Genomic DNA, 6,724 nt, shown 5'->3' with positions numbered 1-6,724 from the left:
TTATAACACAAAAAGAGGAAGTTCACACGTTTGTTGTTAAAGTTACTGGTGACTCAAACAAGCATGGATGGTTCAATTAGCAGCTCTAGCGATGAAAAGATGATTATAGTCCAGTGCAATAAGCATATTGCCTTCAAAACATTCATATCGCCTCTGGGCATCTTCTTCAATGTGCACTCGCATTCACAGTTATGCGCTTGAGCGCCTCCAAGTGCTGTTTACTTTAACTTTAGCAGCTCCGTGCACATGAACAAAAGTGCTGATCTGATTGGTCGGGAAGGTTTTGACGTGACGCATCAAAACAAAAAAGCGAGCAGGAGGCGTTTCATTAAAAATGACGCTTTTACGCCTGCCGTTTTGCACGTTGGTGTGCACAATCACATTTGCGCCTTTTATTTAGTCACGAGGTGTTAAACGTCGAAGGGATACGTGAGCAAAAACTGTCTCGGTGTACATGGGTCTTTACTTATCTACTTCTATAACATGTTGGAATATCATGCCAACTCCATGGGTTTTCAATAAGAAAAGGTCTGGAGAGGGTTTTCTTCAATGCCAAAAATATTAGTAATTTATTAAATGCAAATGAATAATTTGATGACAGAGCTCTGGATTATATTATCCCAATGCAATACAAGAATTACATTCAAGAGGTTCACATACATTTCCCTGACTCCAGCATATATATATATATATATATATATATATATATATATATATATATATATATATATATATATATATAGTGCTGTCAATCCTCCTTTACATTCATCCAGTTGCTAAAACTAGGACTATCCCGCAATTGCACAGAGACTCCCAAATGCCCGCAAATGAATGATAATTTCTTGCAAACCGGTCGTTAAATACATTGCACACCCCTCTCGCCCCTACTCGGATACGTCGCTCACTCCACCCCTGACACCCCTCAACGGGCCTGACACAGACATACACACAGACAGACACACAACGCGCTGCAGACGTTTTGGCCCCAACGGCCTTCCATACTGGAGCGACTCTCCTCAGATTCAACACGCATGATCACGTTCATCAAATTTGCTTAAATTAAGCGTCCTAAAGTATTACTGTATTTCACAAGGATTCTGACACAACAACGCGAAGCATACGCTTTCGTTGCGTTTAATGAAGAAACACGCTAAACTTGGAGGGCTCATGCTGAAAGGCAGAGTAATGCCCTGTCTTTGACAGCTCGCGACTTCACCAGACGTTCTGAGTACATTTACTTAAGACACCAATACTCCGATTTTAATATGATTAAGATTATACTCTTATTAAAAGTCTACCGTGTAGCCTTAAAAATAACCTTACCTTAAAAGAACACCGAGTCACGAAATGCGGAGGATTTTCTTTCTGTTCGCCATGCGGTATCAACTTACAACAGAAGTTGAAAGTTAAAAATGAAACACCTGAAATTGCATGAAACTCTGGATAACTTGTGATGCAACTAATTGTTTTATACTGGAACTTGCCTTCAAAAAGTGCTTCCTTGGTATTATCCACATTTATTGCATGTTGAACACACGTCCACCACAACAGGAAGTAAAAAAAACCTGAACTGCGTTAATTTTTTTTAACGCGTTATTTAAAATTAATCGCATGCGTTAACGCGTTAATTTTGACAGTGCTAATATATATATATATATATATATATATATATATATATATATATATATATATATACATCCACTGTCAGAAACGAGCCTTGAACCCAGGTCTCTGGCGTCAGAGTCCGAATGTTTAACCACAGAGCCAGAGGAGACTGATGGCATGAGCTCCGTATATACACATACGCACGCACACACACACACAATATACTCCATAAATATACACATGATGCAATCTATACACACTACACTCCATATATATATACACACATGATGCAATCTATACACACACTTCACTCCATACATATACACACATGATACAATCGATACACACACTACACAATCTACATTCCATATACACACACACACTACATTCCATATATACACACATTACACATGATACAATCTATACACACTTTACTCCACATGATATAATTTATACACACACTACACAATCTATACACACACTGCAGTCCATACACATACATGATACAATCTATACACACTCTACACTTCATATGATACAAATTATACACACAGTACACTTCATATACATACATACACATGATATCTATATACACACTACATAGTCCCTACATATACACTGTAGACATACACTGTCAGAGATGAGCTTTGAACCCGGGTTTGCCACTGTCAGTGTCTGAATGCTTTACCACAGAGCCACAAGAGATTGATGGCATAGGCATCTATACACACACTACCTTCCATATACACACATGAAACAATCTATACATACACACACAACACTCTATACACATACGATACAATCTATACACACACTACACTCCACACACATAAAACAATCAATACACTGTATACATACAGTATTCTCAATATCTATCTATACACACACTACAATCCATATATACATATGATACAATCTATACACACAGTACATTCCATATACATATGATATAATCTATACACACATCATACACATACATACATAAATACACCCTGTATACATACACTGTCAGACGAGCCTTGAACCTGGGTCTCCAGCGTCAGAGTCCGAACACTTTACCACAGAGCCACAGGAGACTTATGGCATAGGCTCCAATTATACACACACACACACACACACACACACACACAATATACTCTATAAATATACACATGATGCAATCTATACACACACTACACTCCATACATACACACACGATACAATCTATACACACACGATACAATCTACATTCCATATACATGCACATGATACAATCTACACACACTACACATATACACATATGATACAATCTATACACACACTATACTCCACGCCATATACATGATACAATCTATACACACACTACACACCATATATACACATGATACAATCTACACACACGACACAATTTACACACACTGCAGTCCATATAGATACATGATACAATCTACACACACACGCTACACATATGATACAATCTATACACACAGTACACTTCATTTACATACATACATACACATGATATCTATATACACACTACATAGTCCCTACATATACACTGTATACATACAGATTTCACCAGTGTCAATGTCCGAATGCTTTACCACCGAGCCACAGGAGATTGATGGCATAGGCAACTATACACACACTACATTCCATATACACACATGAAACAATCTATACACACACACAACACTTCATGCATATAAATACACACGCAACACTCTATACAGATACACACATGATAAAATCTATACACACATACAAACTCCATACATATACACACGTGAAACAATCTATACATACACACACAACACTCCATACACACATGATACAATCTATACACACAAAACAATCAATACACACACACTACACATATAATACACTATTCTCAATATCCATGAGATATCTACACACGCGCACACTTCATTCCATATATACACATGATACAATTTACACACAACATTCATGTGATATTTATTTATACATACACACATTACATTCTATATACACACATGATACCATCTCTACACAAACATTACAATCTATATATACACATAATACAATCTACACACACAAACAATTCAAACTATACAAACATTACATTTCATCTATGTATACATATGATACAATCTATACACTCAGTACATTCCATATACATATTATACAATCTATACACACAGCATACTTTATATACATACATGACATCTATATTCACACTACATAGTCCATACATATATATATATGTATACTGTCAGAGACGAGCCTTAAACCCAGATCTCTGGCGTCAGAATCTGAATGTTTTACCACAGAGCCACAGGAGACTGATGGCATAGGCTCTGTATATACACATATACACACACACACACACCATAAATATACACATGATGCAATCTATACACACACTACATCCATACATATACAAACATGATACAATCTATACACACACTAAACTCCATACATATACACACATAATACACTACACTCCATACATATACACACATGATGCAATCTATACACACACTTCACTCCATACATATACACAGATGATACAATCGATACACACAAACACTCCATACATATACACACGTTATAATCTATACACACACTACACTCACGATACAATCTATACACACATGATACAATTTACAAACACTGCAGTCCATATACACACGATAAAATCTACAAACACACACGATACAATCTACATCCCATATACACACACTACATTCCATATACACACACACTACACATATGATACAATCTATACACACACTATATTCCACATGATACAATTTATACACACTACACACGATACAATCTATACACACTGCAGTCCATATACATACATGATACAATCGATACACACTCTACACTTCATATAAACATGATACAATCGATACACACACTACACTCCATACATATACACACATGATATAATCTATACACACACTACACAATCTATATCCCATATACACACACACACTACAATCTATACATACACTATATTCCACATGATACAATTTATACACACGATACAATCTATACACACATGATACAATTTTCTCACACTGCAGTCCATACATATACACACATGCTATAATCTATACACACACGACACAATCAATACACACTACACTCACGATTCAGTTTATACACACATGATACAATTTACTCACAGTGCAGTCCATATACACACATGATACAATCTACAATCCATATACATACATGATACAATCTATACACATACTATATTCCACATGACACAATTTATAAACACACTACACACATGATACATTTACACACACTGCAGTCCACATACATATGATACAATCTATACACACAGTACACTTCATATACATACACATGATATCTATATACACACTACATAGTCCCTACATTTACACTGTAGACATGAGCTTTGAACCCGGATTTCCAGTGTCAGTATGGTTTACCACAGAGCCACAGGAGATTGATGGCATTGGCATCTATACACACACTACATTCCATACATATATACACATGATGCAATCTATACACTCCATACATATACACACATGATGCAATCTATACACACATGATATAATCTATACTCACACACTACATTCACGATGCAATTTATACACACATGATACAATTTACACACACTGCAGTCCATATACACACATGATACAATCTACAAACACACACGATACAATTTACATCCCATATACATATGATACAATCTATACACACAGTATAGTATACATACATACATACATTTACACTGTAGACATACACTGTCAGAGATGAGCTTTGAACCCGGGTCTCCAGTGTCAGAGTCCGAATGCTTTACCACAGAGCCACAGGAGATTGATGGCATAGGTATGTATACACACACTACATTCCATATACACACATGAAACAATCTATACATACACACACAACACTTCATGCATATACATACACACACAACACTCCATACAGATACACACAATACAATCTATACACACATTCTAAACTCCATACCTATACACACATGAAACAATCTATACATACACACACAACACTCCATACACATACACACATGATACAATCTATACACACACTACACTCCATACACATACACACATGATACACTACACTCCATACACACATGATGCAATCTATACACACACACTTCACTCCATACATATACACACATGATATAATCTATACACACATGATACAATTTACACTGCACTACAATCTACACATACGCTACACTCCATACAGATACAACCTATAGACACACTACACATATACACACAAAACAATCTATACCTACACAACACTCCATGCATATACACACAAACAACACTCCATACAAGATACACACATGATACAATCTATACACACACACTACACTCACAATTCAATCTATACACACATGATACAATTTACTCACAGTGCAGTCCATATACACACATGATACAATCTACAACCCATATACATATACATTACAATCTATATTCCACATGATACAATTTATAAACACACTACACACATGATACAATTTACACACACTGCAGTCCATATACGATACAATTTACACACATTGTAGTCCATATACATACATGATACAATCTATACACACACTACTTTTCATATACATATGATACAATCTATACACACAGTACACTTCATATACATACACACTACGTAATCCCTACATTTACACTGTAGACATACACTGTCAGAGATGAGCCTTGAACCAGGGTCTTCAGGGTCAGTGTCCATATGCATTACCACAGAGCCACAGGAGATTGATGGCATAGGCATCTATACACACACTACAATCCATACACACATGATGCAATCTATACACAGACTTCACTCCATACATATACACACATGATACAATCGATACACCCACTACACTCCATACATATACACACATGTTATAATCTATACACACACACTACACTCAAGATACAATCTATACACAAATGATACAATTTACACTGCACTACAATCTACACACGCTTCACTCCATACAGATACACACATGATACAACCTATAGACACACTACACATATACACACACGATACATATTCACACATGAAACAATCTATACCTACACAACACTCCATGTATATACACACAAACAACACTCCATAC

Source organism: Danio rerio, chromosome 17, assembly GCF_049306965.1.
Source record: "Danio rerio strain Tuebingen ecotype United States chromosome 17, GRCz12tu, whole genome shotgun sequence".
Classification (NCBI taxonomy): Eukaryota; Metazoa; Chordata; class Actinopteri; order Cypriniformes; family Danionidae; genus Danio; species Danio rerio.
The sequence above is the reverse complement of the archived record's forward strand: the minus strand, read 5'-3'. Positions refer to the sequence as shown.